The 16,708-nt window shown below is 43.3% G+C and overlaps 1 protein-coding gene across 1 annotated transcript in view; it reads right to left on the bottom strand.

Annotated features, from left to right (window-relative positions):
- Positions 1 to 16,708, bottom strand: part of CNOT3 (CCR4-NOT transcription complex subunit 3) — a 425,129-nt gene that overhangs the window by 191,202 nt on the left and 217,219 nt on the right.

Below are 16,708 nucleotides of genomic sequence, written 5' to 3'. Positions count from 1 at the left end.
ATGGGAATTGTTACAGTCTCGTTCCTTACATGGACTAGAAACTGTAATGAGTCGTCTGGTCCGGGAGCTGAGGAACCCACACCACACACTCCCTTGGCGCCCTATCTTGTGTTACCAACTATACCATATGGAGAACCTAACTTTCTGGGGATTGTGTTTGGGAGTTTGCCCTGTGTGCGGTGTGGCTTCCTCAGCTCCCGGATCAGACGACTCATTCTCCCCCCCCCCCAGTTGCAGTTTTACACACCTCTATTTTCCAGTCCCTTGTAAGTAATAAGACTAACAATTCCCATTGCCTTCCCTTGATGCTGGAGTTCTTACAAGAACTTACCGGTATCTATTGTAATAGTGGGAGTCCCTGTCCCCATGGAAAGGGGGCAAAAACGGACATAGAGTCTGCATGTCAGCGGACTGCAGTACTACACAGCATAGCATTGAAACTAAAAAAAATGTTTTGGCAGCTTTCTCCGGGTTTTGCCAAGTTCGAATAGGGCTGTGTAGTTTGGGGATCCTGCAGAGACTTGGGTGGGATAGGAACCCCAACCCTGTGTCAAAATCTTACAGACAGCCAGCAGGTTGTGTTCCCAGGTGCACACAGCCCATACAATGAGGGGCTGGTCAGAACAGAGAGTGGAGGAAGGTGGAGTGTGTGCAGCTGGCTGCTGTTTCAAGACACTGTGTGGAAAGCTGTCTGTGGGAGGACTTTGTGCCTGATGAACTGGGAGGCTGGTGGGTGACTAGCAAGTCCAAAGGGGCTGAAGGAAGTCCTGAAGTCTGGGAGACAGTGGGCTGGAGAATCCTGTTGAGGCCAGGAGTGGGCCAGGTTTAGCAAGTAACAGCAAGGCAAAGTAAGCCTAGGAGCCAGGAGGCTTGGCATTTTTTTGGTTATATGAACTTAACTGGAGAAGAACCCCTGCGTGGGAAATCCTATGTGTGAACTGTTATTTGATTTCCTTTTAATAAAAATGGGCTGCCATGCCCTCAAACCTGTCAACCGACTGCTGTGGACTCGCTAAAAAACACATTTACCACTTGAGTTAAACACCCCCATATCACACTATATTTATATGTTTTACAGACAAACTGATGCATCCATTCCTGATGAAGCATCTTTACATGAATCACGTTGATAGGATGCAACCTTGTTTTAGTTACTCATCTTTGTAATCATCAACCCCCTTACTATTTTTTATTCTCTTACACAGAGTACACACTCCATACATTGTTAACTGGAATGTGCTGCCTTTTTGGTTTTAAGGTTGCATATACAGGATCTGAATATGTTTTTATATGTCTTTTTCATACGTCTTTTTTTTCAACAATTACATTACGTAGTGGCTTTTAATGTACTGCATACTGAGTGTGATTCTATACCCTCTTTTACGTTTATAAAGTAATTTAGTCACTATATTTTGTCTTGTTTAGCTGCCATTCGCCTCACACAAAGTCCCAACTTCTTTTCCTTTTCTTTATCTGGCCAGTAAGGCCTCATGTACACTGCTGCTGGTAAACAGAGGTTTAGAAGCAGTTGGGCATTTTATTCAACTGCTCCTGAACTTTCCTCTGTTTTATCTTATCAGTACATGTTCGTTTATAGTCGTTTCTAGGCAGTTGTGTAGAGGCTTTTTCTTGAACCCAAAAAAATGCGCTCAGAAGCTGTGTTTAGAGGCATTTGAAACGCTAAACGCGGCAACTCGTGTTTAGCAGCGTTTCGTTTACAGACGTTTTTCATTTTAACAAAAAAAACACAATTTTTTTTTCTAAATGCTTCTAGACGCAAATGCGGTTAAACGCCCGTTTTTAGTCACGGATTTCTAACTGTCAAGTTAAATCGTTCAGGAGAGGTTGAACAAAGTCCAGTGTACATGAAGCCTTAGGCCCCATGCACGTGAGACGCAGATGCAAACTCATCTAAACACACGTTTTCAAACACAAAAAACGGCGTTTAAAACGCTCGTTTTTGCCACGAATTTTGCAGCGTTTTACCGCGTTTGCGTTTATAAGCGTTTAGTTAAGAAACATCATAAGACCCTCCCTAAGCTCAAAAAACAGTATTATTTAACCATTTCAGCCATTTTGTGAGACCAGAGTGAGTAGCAGCTGAGAGAGCAGCAGTGTACGTGTATTTAGCGTGTCACCTGCCACGTCAACTGGCCACAAGTTGTGGCTTGTCCACTGGCCACGTCACCTGCCACAAGTTGTGGATTGCCCACTTGCCACAAGTTGTGGACTGTCCACATCACCTGTCACAAGTTGTGGATTGTTCACTTGCCACATCACCTGGCACGTCACTTGCCACAAGTTGTGGATTGTCCACTTGCCACATCACCAGGCATGTCACCTGGCCACATCACCTGCCACAAGTTGTGGATTGTCCACTGGCCACATCACCTGGCAATGTCACCTGCCACAAGTTGTTGATTGTCCACAATGCAATGCAAGCAATTACATTTTTTATGTTTTTTTTTATGTTTTTTCATCATTTGCCATAATTTTTGAGATTTCCAATGTAAAAAAATAGGTCACCTTTAAAAAACGCCTATAAACGAAATCGCGGCAAAACGCCGGTACCGCGTTTGCGTCTGAACCCATTTTTTGCTTCTGAAAAAACAAGCATAAATGCAACTGCCGAAAAACGTGACGGTGTGCATGGACACATAGGATAACATTGAATGTGTTCAGGGGCAGTTGAAAAATCTGTTTAAATGCCTCTGAAAACGCATTTACCAGCATCTCGTGTGCATGGGGTCTTAGGGCTCTTTCACACGTCCATTCCGTTCGTCCGTTTTTTGGACGTCCGTTAACGGACCGCAATGCTTCCCTATGGGCTAGCGTCCGTTAGCGGATGAGCATCCGCTAACGTCCGTTAGCATCCGTCTGCGTTCAGTTCCGTTTTTTTGGACGGAAGAAAACCCTATTTTTCTTCCGTTCTGCCAACATCCGTTTTTCTATGTAAAAAGCCCCCCCCCAAAAACAAAAAAACAGATGAAAAAACTGACGAAAAACGGACGGAAAAACGGATCAACTGATGAAAAAAAAACTGATCTGAAAAACTGAACGGACGTGTGAAAGAGCCCTTAGTCTGACTGTTTTTCAACAGAACAAGCTGTCCTGAAGATAGAGTAAAAGCAAAAGGTTGAGACAAGCCATTTAGCACAGAGATGTGTGCGTTTAATGATCAGGTATTTATATAGTTCAGAGGCATTTGGGCATTTTTTTCAACTTCCCCTGAACACATTTAATGTTATCCTATGTGTCCATGCACACATTCAATTTTTTTTGCGTTTTAAAGCAGTTGGGGTTTAGGCTCGTTTTTTCAGAAGCAAAATTTTGGGTTCAGACGCAAACGTTTTTGCGTTTCAAAGCTTTGGGAGGGTCTACAATGTCTTTGTTATAAACGCTGATAGCCGCAAACGCGGCAAAACGCAGCGAAATTCGCTGCAAAAACGGGCGTTTTAAACGCTGTTTTTTGCCTTTGAAAACTTGAGTTTACATGTGTTTGCATTTGCTTCTCGTGTGCATGGGGCCTAACTGTAAGGCCCATGTATACGGGATGCTGCTAAACGTACGTTCAGAGGCAGTTGGATGCTTTTTTTCAACTGCCCCTGAACCCGATGTTATCCTATGTGACCATGTGCACAGTTTTTAGGCAGTTGCATTTAACAGTGTTTCTTTGAAAGCAAAATAATGGGTTCAGACAAAGATTTCCATGTTTCAGATGTGACTAAACACAGTTAAAACGCGGTAACTTGCATTTACCAGCGTTTTTTTTATAGGAGTTTTTTGTTTTTGACCATTTAAAGGGGTTGTAAAGGTTTGTCTTTTATTTTCTAAATAGGTTCCTTTAAGCGAGTGCATTGTTGGTTCACTAACCTTTTCCTTCAATTTCCCTTCTAAATGTTTTTTTTTCTCTTGTTTGAATTCCTCACTTCCTGTTTCTCCTCAGTAAGCTTTCCACCATCATCCGAGCGGTGGAAAGTCATTTAGAACAGCTTACTGAACACCTTACTGAGGAGAAACAGGAAGTGAGAAATTCAGACAAAGAAAACAAACATTTAGAAGGGAAATTGAAGGAAAAGGTAAGTGAACCAACAATGCACTAGCTTAAAGGAACCTATTTAGAAAATAAAAAACAAACCTTTACAACCCCTTTAAACACACACACTATATATATATATATATATATATATATATATATATATATATATATATATATATATATATATATATATATATATTACGCTTCTAAACGCAAACGCAGCTAAACGTGGCATGTAAACACGGCAAAACTGGCATTTTAAACGTGGGATACTATCCGTCAGGTTAAATCGTTCAGGAGCAGTTGTAAAAACATCCATGGAGCCTTACTAATTTGAATATTCTAAAAAGGTGCATCATTCTAGGCTCAAAGTGTCCCACTCTAATCAGCTAAGCCATAACTAGAGGTCGGCCGATATGGGTTTTTCTCTGGCCGATACCGATATTTAGAAAATCGGGGCGGCCGATGGCAGATATGTGATGCCGATTTTTGCAGCCGATATTTTAGGCCCATTTTTTTGGGGGGCAGGTTGCACTGGATGGAACCAATTGGCACTTGCAGATGGCACTGATTGGCAGGTGGCACTGATTGGCAGGTGGCACTGATTGGCAGGTGGCACTAGTTAGCATTGGCAGGTGGCAATGGTTGGTACTGGCAGATGTCACCGATTGGCACGTGGCACTAAGGTGACACTGGCAGGTGGCACTGGATGGCAATAGTTAGCACTGGCAGATGGCACTGGTTGGCATTGGCACGTGGCATTGGCAGGTGGCACTGGATGGCATTGGCAAGTGGCACTGGTTGGTACGGATTGGCAGGTGGCAATAATTGGCACTGGCAGGTGGCACTGGTTGGCAATAGTTAGCACTGGCAGGTGGCACTGGATGGCCTTGGCAGGTGGCACTGGATGGCACTAGTTGGCACTGGCAGGTGGCACTGGATGGCATTGACAGGTGGCACTGGACACTGGTAGGTGGCACTAGTTGGCATGGTATTGGCAGGTGGCACTGGATGACACTGGCTGGTTGGCATTAGCAGATGGCACTGTCAGGTTTCACAGCACATAATGTAGCTGTGTGAAACTCACTTTCTCTCCATACAGTTTCACATGGTGCTGCAGAGAGAGGAGCTCAGATTCATCGTGATGTTGGAGGTGGGCGGGACCCAGGGTGGGCAGGCCCCAGCAGCTATCCAGCCAATGATCTCATCCCATTGGCTGGTGTTGGACAGCTGAGTCCCGCCCACCCCAACATCAGATCATGCTAGTGACAGCTCCCTTCTCTGTTTCACACACACAGCACTGCTCTGCAGACAGTGTGGAGAAGGGAGAAGGAACCCCATATGTAGCTGTGTGAAACTCTCTCTCTCTCTCCATACAGTTTCACATGGTGCTGCAGAGAGAGAGAGGAGCTCAGATTCATTGTGATGTTGGAGGTGGGCGGGACCCGGGGTGGGCAGGCCCAGCAGCTATCCAGCCAATGATCTCATCCCATTGGCTGGTGTTGGACAGCTGAGTCCCGCTCACCCCAACATCAGATCGTGCTAGTGACAGCTCCCTTCTCTGTTTCACACACACAGCACTGCTCTGCAGACAGTGTGTAAAGGGAGGAGGAACCCCATGTTCCTCCTTCCTTCTCCACACACTGCTGATGCAGATGTGCTAAATATCGGCCACATTTGGATAATAATCGGCCGATGCCGATTTCTCCAAAATGACCTAACATCGGCCCGATATATCGGTCGACCTCTAGCCATAACACCTGCAAAGGGTTCCCGAGCCTTTAAATGGTCTCTCAGTCTGGTTCAGAAGAAATCACAATCATGGGAAAGACTGCTGATCAGACAGTTGTGCAGAAAACCATCATTGACACTCTCCATAATGAGGGAAAGCCTCAAAAGGTAATTGTAATAGAAGTTGGATGTTCCCAAAGTGCTGTATCAAAGCTCATTGAAAAAGTTATGTGGAAGGGAAAAGTGTGGAAGAAAAAGGTGCACAAGCAGCAGGGATAACCTCAGCCTAGAGAGGATTGTCAGGGAAAGGCCATTGGGGACATGTTGGGGACTTTCACAAATAGTGGACCGAGGCTGGAGTCAGTGCATCAAGAGCCACACAGACGAATCCTGGACATGGGCTTCAAATGTTGTATTCCTCTTGTCAAGCCACACCTGAACAACAAACATCAGACGTGTCTTACCTGGGCTAAAGAAAAACAGACCTGGTCTGTTGCTCAGTGGTCCAAAGTCCTCTTTACTGAAAACATTTTTTTATCGGATAGGTTTTACAGCAGAAAAGGGAAACATTGTTTTTTTTTCAAAATAATTGACCTTTTTTTGTTTATAGCACAAAAAATAAAAAGCGCAGAGGTGATCAAATGCCACCAAAGAAGAGCTCTATTTGTGGGGGGATTTTATTGGGTACAGCATATTAAACAGTGATCGGGTGGAGAATTGGTGACACGCAATGACGGGAATGGGGACGGGGACACGCAATGATGGGTCACAAAAAATTATTGAGTGCCCCCTTCAGAGCGGCGCTGCAGAAGGCAGATTCCTACACTGTCAACTACACACATGATTATTGCTCACTGATTGGATGCTAGATGATATGGCACATAATTACCGCTTACCCATTGGTTGATAGAGGTTACTGCACTTCGTTACTACCGATTGCTAGAGGTTACTGCAAATTATTGCTCACCGATTGCTTGCTAAAGATTACAGCAGATTACCGTTTAACGAATTGGTTGTTGAAGGTTACTGCACATCATTACCACTCACTGGTTGCTTGAGGTTACTGCACAATATTAATGCTCCCTAACTGGTTGCTAGAGGTTACAGCACATCATTACAACCCGCTGATTGGTTGGACAAGGTTACAGCATATCATCTCAATACCTGCACACCACAGACTGTGGAGGTGACGGAGTGGAGGGTTAAGGGGGTTCACTGTGTGCAGAATTGAGGGGGTGCACCGTGTGCGACGTGCAGGGTTGAGGGGGTGCGCTGTATGCAGGGTTGAGGGGGTGCGCTGTGTATGGCGTGCAGGGTTGAGGGGGTGCACTGTGTGCGGCATGCGAGGTTGAGGGAGTGCGCTGTGTGCAGGGTTTAGTGGGTGCGCTGTGTGCGGCGTGCAGGGTTGAGGGGGTGCGCTGTGTGCAGGGTTGAGGGGGTGCGCTGTGTACATCTCCCCCAAATACAAAGCTCTCTTCCCCCCAGCTCGGCTGCCACCATGCAGTACAGAGCGAGTACTCACAGTGTATGTGCAGGTTGGCAGTGAGAAGGGGGCCGGGGCTTCTGTCTGTGAATGCCGCATAGCGGCGCTATACCGTCGGAATTGCAGCGGGATTCGGCCGCTAGCGGTGCGGTATTCACATTGAGATGGCTGGGCAGGAGTTTTTCAGGCGGTATTTAGGGGCCATTTTTAGCGCTGTACAGCCTGAAAAACTCCTCCGTGTGAAAGGGGCCTAAAGAAAGAGCCGTCTGCCAAGTTTGTAACATCAAACATTGTAACCAACTTCCTTCTTAGTTCAAACTTGTGTGTGTAAATGCAGGAAGTTTAACCACTTAAAGTCCAAATCTTTTTCTGACACTGGTTTCTTCAGTTAAAATCAATATTTTTTGCTAGAAAATTACTTGGAACCCAAAAACATTATATATATATTTTTAGCAGAGACCCTAGGGAATAAAATGGCAATTGCTGTTAAATTTTATGTCACACTGTACTTGCCCAGAGGTCTTTCCAATGCAATTTTTGGGGAAAAATACACTTCAATGAATAAAATAAAAAAAGAAACAGTAAAGTTAGACCATTTTTTTTTTTTATGTGAAAGATCGTGATCCATCTTCTAAGCCAAAAAATTGTGATTCTGATTTTAGCCAGAATCGTGCAGCTCTAGGCCACACTGTGCAAAAATCACTGCACAGAGGAGGCAAGTATAGACATGCGAGAGATAACATTACTAAGTCAGCGCTGCCTAAACTGTTGGCACTATATAAATCCTGTATAATAACAAAGGGAGGAAGTGGAATATTTATGGGTAGCAAAGGGATAAAAATAAGGGGAAGTAATACTGGGAGTGTGTTATAAGCCCCCCTAACCAGAGGGAGGAGGCGGACCTCCCATCACAATTTGGATTAGCGGCAAGGATAGGAAGTGCCATCATAATAGGGGAATTTAACTGGTTGCCGACCAGCCGCCGTCGTTTTACGGCGGCAGGTCGGCTCCCCTGCGCGAGAGCCCATAGCTATACGTCGGCTCTCGCGCAGGCCACTAGGGGCGTGTGCGCGCCGCCGGGCAAACGCGATCGCTCGTTACAGAGCGGGGACCGGGAGCTGTGTGTGTAAACACACAGCTCCCGGTCCTGTCAGGGAGAGAAATGCTTATCTTCTCTTCATACAATGTATGAACAGAAGATCAGTCATTTCCCCATGTCAGTCCACACCCCCCCCCCCCACAGTAAGAACACACCCAGGGAACATACTTAACCATTTCCCCGCCCCCTAGTGTTAACCCCTTCACTGCCAGTGGCATTTTTATAGTAATCCAATGCATTTTTATAGCACTGATCGCTATAAAAATGCCAATGGTCCAAAAAAATGTGTCAAAATGTCCGCCATAATGTCGCAGTACCGAGAAAAAAAAAATCGCTAATCGCCGCCATTACTAGTAAAAAAATAATAATAATAAAAATAATAATAAAAATTCCAAAAAAAACATTTTGTAAACGCTATAACTTTTGCGCAAACCAAACGCTTATTGCAATTTTTTTTTTTTTTTTTACGAAAAATATGTAGAAGAATACGTATCGGCCTAAACTGAGGGAAATTTTTTTTTTTTTTTTTTTTTTATATTTTTATCCAGACATAGACTGGGTGGCAGGAACCGCGCATTCATCCAAGGCTCGCCAGTTCCAAATTGTCTTGCAGGGCAATTTCATGGGTCAGATGGTAAACGCACCAACTAGAAACAAAGCGTTACTAGATCTACTGATTACCAACAATGAAGACCTGATCACAGATGTGGAAATACGGGGCAATTTAGGAAACAGCAATCACAGTTCAATTAGTTTCCATATAAAATCACACCAATAGGAAACAAAAGGGGAATACAAAGACACTGAATTTCAAAAGAGCCAACTTCCCCAAACTACGAGCCTTGCTAGAAGATACTATGATACTGAGCCATGAATAAGCACTGATTTTGTGCGAAACGTCGGCTGTCCCGTTTCTGTTGCTGTGATCTGGTAATGCTTTTGCTGTTCATTTAATAAAAGACAACCTGTACGGTTTTTGGAGTGCGGCCATCCATCCTTCATTCAACCTTTATGCTAGAAGATACTACTTGGGACAAAATCTTAGGAAAAAAAGAACAGAGGAGAAATGGATATGCTTAAAGAGCATATTAAATAAGGGCATTAGCCAGTGCATCCCAATGGGAAACCATTTAAACGAGCTAATAAAAGTCCTGGGTGGCTTAACTCCAAAGTAAAAATGCATATAAAAGCAAAAGGAGAAGGCCTTCAAAAAATACAAGGCTGAGGGATCATCATCAGCATTCCAACTTTACAAAGAATGCAACAAGAAACGTAAGGGTGCAATCAGGGCAGCCAAGATGGAACATGAAAGGCACATAGCGGAGGAGAGTAAGAAAAATCCCAAGAAATTCTTTAAGTACATAAATAGTAAGAAAGGGAGGCGAGATCATATCGGTCCTTAACCACTTAAGCCCTGGACAATTTGGCTGGCCAAAGACCAGGGCACTTTTTGGGATTTGGCACTGCGTCGCTTTAACTGACAATTGCGCGGCCGTGCAACGTGGCTCCAAAACAAAATTGACATCCTTTTTTCCCCCCACAAATAGAGCTTTCTTTTGGTGATATTTGATCACCTCTGCAGGTTTTATTTTTTGTGCTATAAACAAAAATAGACAATTAAAAAAAAGCAATATTTTTTACTTTTTGCTATAATAAATATACCCAAAAATAGGATTTTCCTTAGTTTGGGCCGATATGTATTGTTCTACATATTTTTGGTAAAAAAAAAAAAAATCACAATAAGTTTTTATTGATTGGTTTGCACAAAAGTTATAGTGTCTACAAGATAGGGGATAGTTTGGAATTTTTATTGATAATTTTTTTTTTTTTACTAGTAATGGTCAGTGATTTTTATCGTGACTGCACCATTATGGCAGACACATCGGACACTTTTGATGCCACTTTGGGACTACTGTCATTGATACAGCGATCAGTGCTATAAAAATGCAGATGACTAAAAATTACACTGGCAGCGAAGGGGTTAACCAGTAGGGGGCGCTGAAGGGGTTAAGTGTGTCCTAGGGAGTGCTTCTAAATGTAAGGGGGATAGGCTATGTGTGACACGCACACTGATCACTACTCCCGATTACAGGGAGCGGTGATCAGTGTCCTGTCACTAGGAAGAGTGGGGGAAATGTTTGTTTACATCAGCATTTCCCCATTCTCCCTCTCCATGTGACGATCGCGGGTATCCGCGTGACCCGCGGTCAGACTCACGGAGCTTGTGACGGGCACACGCCCCCACAATATCGCATCTTAAAAGGGGATGTACAGGTACGTCCATTTGCCCACAGGAGCCACTGTGTCGACGTATAGTTGTGCACTGGTCCTTAAGTGGTTAAAGAATGGATGAAGGGAAACTGGTTACTAAAGATGGAGAGATGGTGAAGGTATTTCTTCTTCTCCTCAGTCTTCACAAGGGAATCGGGGGCTTGCATATTTGTATGCAAGCTCTTGGAGGGGATGAAAAGGGACGATATACAAGATTTTAGTAATGACAACGGTATCATCAGCAGTAATCAGAATGGATTCATGAAGAATCGTTCTTGCCAAACCAATCTATTAACTTTCTATGAGTAGGTCAGCTGCCATCTTGATAAAAGAAGGCCCGTAGACGTGGTAGATCTGAATTTTGCAAAAGCATTTGATACAGTTCACCATAAACATTTACTATAAAAAGTAAGGTCCGTTGGCATGGACCAAAGGGTGAATACATGGATTGAAAACTGGCTACAGGGGCGAGTTCAGAGGGTAGTGAAAAATAAGGAGTACTCAGAATGGGCAGGGTTGGAAAGTGGGGTCCCCCAGGGTTCTGTCCTGGGACCAATCCCATTTAATTTATTGATAAACGACCTGGAGGATGTGATAAACCGCTCAATCTCTGCATTTGCGGATGATACCAATCTGAGCAAGGCAATAACTTCTCCGCAGGATGTGGAAACCTTGCAAGAAGATTTGAACAAATTAATGGTGTGGGCAACTACATGGCAAATGAGGTTTAATGTAGAAAAATTTTAAATAATGCATTTGAGTGGCAAAAATATGAATGCAATCTACTCACTGGGGGAGAACCTTTGGGGCAAGCTAGGATGGAAAAGGACCTGCGGGTCCTAGTAGATGACCGGATCAGAAATGGCATGCAATGCCAAGCTGCAAGCAAAGCAAATAGTTATTGGCATGCATTATAATGGGGATTATCCAGAGCTAAAACGATAATTCTCCCACTCGACAAGACTCTGGTCCGGCCGCACGTGGAGTATGCTGTCCAGTTCTGGGCACCAGTCCTCAGGTAGGATTTGCTGGAACTGGAGAGAGTCCAGAGAAGGGCAAAAAACAACAAAGGGACTGTAGGATATTGGTTATGATGAAAGGTTAGGGAGCACTGAACTTGACGCTTGAGAGGGGATATGATTTCAATGTACAAATACTGTACTGGTGACACCACAATAGGGATAAAACATTTCCGCGTAAGGGAATTTAATAAGACACGCGGCCATTCACTAAAATTAGAAGAAAGGCGGTTTAACCTTAAACTGCGTAGAGGGTTATTTACTGCAAAAGCAGTAAGGATGTGGAATTCTCTTCCACAGGTAGTGGTTTCATCTGGGAGCATCGATAGTTTAAAAAAACTATTAGATAAGCACCTGAATGACCTCAACATACAGGGATATACATACGGACATAAAATCACACACAGGTTGGACTTTTTTCAACCTCACCAACTATGTAACATGCTTGTTATTTATTTTTTAAACAAAGCTTTACACTCACTTTAAGCACTGCACCCCAGTGTGGCTAAACCGCAGCATATCAGTGTGAAAGCAGCCCTATACCATTATGTCCAATGTATTGCTTCACACTGACCTGAAGATCTTCTTTCCTGCTGCTGTCACCACTCTGGCTAGTTGGGATAAGAGGTGGCTGGCAGTTGGTATTACTCCACATGGGACAGGAGCCAGAACTACAGAGGAGGCATCAGCTTATGCGGCTCTTGCTCCCTATTACAGCTCCAACTTTTCACTCAGTTTCATGCTCTAGGATGGCGGGTAAGCAAGCCCAAGCCATGGTCTACCAGTCACCTGGCTGTAATCTAATGGTAGATTACAATCTACAGGTTGCTGACCCCCTTTCTAGGCAATTGACACAAAAGAACAGAGCAAGAGGTAGTTGCTATAATTGCCCAGTTAAGGTGTGGTCCTGTAATACAGGATTGTTTTGGTTGTTCATTGTCCTAGTTCAGTTAGTTGCAGTTTGACAGACAGAAACTGCAGTGATAGCTGGTTGCAGAGCTGGGCCGGCAAATGTAAACATAGCCTTTATGAGCAGCTCAAACTATCTGCAAAATCTTTGAATCAAATAAAATTATTAAAGGGAGATGTTCATGACTTGGATATCAGAATCGACTATCAGGCGAGACAGCTTTATTTAGTGAACTCTTTTTCCACTGGATAGAGTTTGAAAATTTTCGGAGGGGTGAAAATGTTTTCTGGAGTGGCCCAATCGTCATAGATTGCCTATTGTATTTGTTCATGAAAATATATTTTTAGATTTTGAAGATCTCTTTGTACCCAAAGGAGCATTGGTGAGATGGAGAAAAATCAAGTGCGACAATGCCAGGGCTGTGGAATCGGAGTCGAGGGAAATTTTGGGTACCTGGAGTCGGAGTCGGAAAACAATGCACCGACTCTGACTCCTACTAAATTTAGATTGGAATTTTAAAAAAAAAAGCAAGTTTAAATGTCCCAATTCACAAAAAGTTATAATTAATGACTTCTCTACTGTAAGAATAAAGACCAATGCATGCAGTGCCTCACGTAACCGCAAAACGAACACGTTAAGTGACCGTGAAGAAGCATGCTTTTCATGTGCTTCACTATATGGCACGCAACGCACAATTAGGAGCTGCAATACTTATACTTTCCATAGTGTTGTGTTCTGCTTTTACAGGGAACGCATGTTAGAGAACCAGTAAGTGTCCAAATAAAAAAATGTTTTATAAAGCACTAAAAGAAGTTGAAAAGTATGATCGCTCATCAAAACTTACTGTTGAAGAAGCCATCCTTGTTTATCCAGAGATCGTTAGTGATGTGGCCAGAATAGTTACTGCAATGCCACCCACCCAAGTCAGTGTCGAAAGATTATTTTCAGCCCTAAAAATAATAAAGTCTGACTTAAGAGCCTCTATGAAAGAGGATCTGGCAGAGGCAATTCTCGTCCTTAGAACTCTACATTGAATTGATTTGCATTTGCTAAGCCTATAACTACATTTCAAGATTAATATAAAACCATTTCTAGGTTTTACAGATTTTGTTTTTGGTTCATTATAGATAAGCTTTGTTTTTGTTCTAAAACAACCAAATAATGTGGTTTGTATTTTTGAACTGGTAAAGATCCAGTTCCTGAGGTTTATGCCTGCTGCTACTATCCAGCCACTTGATTGATTAATAAAAAAAATTTAATAAAAAACTTTGTTATCATTGTGTTTGTCTTTTGCTTAAACTGTGCAATACAGTAGACTGTTGGCTTCCCAGCCAGTAGTACTGTGGTAGGTTGCGTTTCTTTCCCTCAAGGAATGTATAAAATACATTTGCATATTAATACAGAGGAGTCGGGGAGTCGGAGTCGGAAGTACATAAAACTGAGGAGTCGGAACATTTATCTACCGACTCCACAGCCCTGGACAATGCAGAGGGTTTTTGCGCACAGAAGTCAGCATATCCTAATTAAGCAGCATACTGCATGAAGCAACAACTTAAAGTGTATAGGAAACTGGAGAGGAGAAATCTTCCGCAGCCTTCTCCAACACTGCCTCCAGGTCCTCTTCACGCTTCATTTCCTCTACATCCACTTCTTCTAAGTCAGGCATATCAGGATCCTACTGAGGAGGAAACGGAATTGGAGAAGGGGCTTGGCACTTTGGAGCTCTGGAAAAAAAAAAGACTATAATAAATCTGTTAAATGTCTAAGAAGTTGTGACATAGTTGTAGTAAAATGTGCTTTTGTCAAAGAGGCCGTTTGTTGCATGCCTTTGACAAAACCAGACGCAGATGTAGAGACCAGTGGTAAAGTTGAGTGACGCTCTGGTGTAAGGGGAGCCTGGTCACTCTGAGGAGTGCTGTGCAGGCCTTCAGCAGAGCCAATGTTGCCCTAAGTTTCGCCATAGGTACAGGTGAGACTGATCCCCTGTGGGGAACCCAGGCAGAGTAGAGGAAAAACATGCCCTGGAAGTGTGCGAGTATAAGGGCTCTAGTTGGAAGTGGCAGTAAAGTTTGCAACTAGTGGTGTGATGCAACACCTGGTCATCCACCTGAGACTAAGCTCTGAGTGGTTGAGTTTAATTCCAAGTTTGGAAAGTTTACACTGTAGTGAACATATTCCAAACATAGTCCAAGTTTTAAAATTACCGGTCAGCGAACAGGGTGACCCCGTCCGCAAAGCAGGACCCTATATAAAGTGACAAGTGCTTTTGCGCTAAAATGGATCCTAAATGAGTGAATCCACCAAAAATATATAGTGCAGCAAAACCTAATTATGTTTACATGACATAAAACAGGAATATAAATAAATGGTGATTCTGCGCAACATATCACACTAATGGAATAGTGATATCACATAAGCAAGATAAATGTAAGAGCTGACAAATAATCAGCATATAGTATTAAATGCAAAGAGAATAGTGAGTCCAAATATAAATATATATATACTCAAATAGTGAATAGTGAGTCCAAAATATATAATACTCATAAGGCGAATGTGCAAAAATATATAAAGAATATTGTGCAAAAAAACCGGAATGGAAGTTCAATCCCAATAGTAAACACAAATCAGCTGTCAGGGCAGATATTCTGAATGCACTGGATGAAGGTGAGCACCAGCTCTATGGTGTGAGTGCACAGCCGTGCGATAGAAGATAAACCAGATCCCTGGCTGAGCTCCCGGGACTCTTACCTCTCAGCCCTCCTAAATGGGCATTGATGTACAGGTCACTCGCAGCCTTCTATGGGTGGTCCCTGATGTTTCCTCTCTTGATCTGATGGATCCTTCCTTAATTGGGACAGATGCTCCTCAAAACCAGATGGATGATGTGGGTTATAAGAGAGAGAGAGAGAGGGAACTCCCATAGTGAGGTAACGTTTGGTGCAGGTAAAATATGTTTATTGAGGAAAAACCTGCACTTACATTAAAAGAAAAATAAAAGTGCAACGAGGAAACAAACAAGCGGCGTTTGAATCGCCAGCTTACGTCACTCCGGGTGTACGTCCTCCAATTCCTACGCTTCCCCAGACGAAGACACGTGGTGTTGTAACGCGTAGGAATTGGAGGACGTACACCCGGAGTGACGTAAGCTGGCGATTCAAACGCCGCTTGTTTGTTTCCTCTTTGCACTTTTATTTTTCTTTTAATGTAAGTGCAGGTTTTTCCTCAATAAACATATTTTACCTGCACCAAACGTTACCTCACTATGGGAGTTCCCTCTCTCTCTCTCTTATAACCCACATCATCCATCTGGTTTTGAGGAGCATCTGTCCCAATTAAGGAAGGATCCATCAGATCAAGAGAGGAAACATCAGGGACCACCCATAGAAGGCTGCGAGTGACCTGTACATCAATGCCCATTTAGGAGGGCTGAGAGGTAAGAGTCCCGGGAGCTCAGCCAGGGATCTGGTTTATCTTCTATCGCACGGCCGTGCACTCACACCATAGAGCTGGTGCTCACCTTCATCCAGTGCATTCAGAATATCTGCCCTGACAGCTGATTTGTGTTTACTATTGGGATTGAACTTCCATTCCGTTTTTTTTGCACAATATTCTTTATATATTTTTGCACATTCGCCTTATGAGTATTATATATTTTGGACTCACTATTCACTATTTGAGTATATATATATTTATATTTGGACTCACTATTCTCTTTGCATTTAATACTATATGCTGATTATTTGTCAGCTCTTACATTTATCTTGCTTATGTGATATCACTATTCCATTAGTGTGATATGTTGCGCAGAATCACCATTTATTTATAGGACCCTATATAGATCCCAGGTTTCGTCCATCATGGTGGGCATAATCCAAAGGGGTCTTCAGGGGGGGTGGACTATGGCCCCAAACCTGTATAGCACCCTGCAGCTAACCAAACACACTGCACTATCTACCAAGGTGGGTGCCCAACGCAGGATCCAATGCCTAAAGCAAAAGGTTACAGGCCAGTCCAACATAGTGGGGTCCTGGCACAGTCAAAGAATACACTAAGGGTCATCAATCTGGAAATACTTCCCCAGAGGAGAATAGGTCCATCACCTAAAGACACTAGCAAAAAAAAAAAAAAAGGCTCACAAAGTGGGTGCAGTTATTTG

This window comes from Rana temporaria, chromosome 10 (assembly GCF_905171775.1).
Source record: "Rana temporaria chromosome 10, aRanTem1.1, whole genome shotgun sequence".
Taxonomy (NCBI): domain Eukaryota; kingdom Metazoa; phylum Chordata; class Amphibia; order Anura; family Ranidae; genus Rana; species Rana temporaria.
The sequence above is the reverse complement of the archived record's forward strand: the minus strand, read 5'-3'. Positions and strand labels throughout refer to the sequence as shown.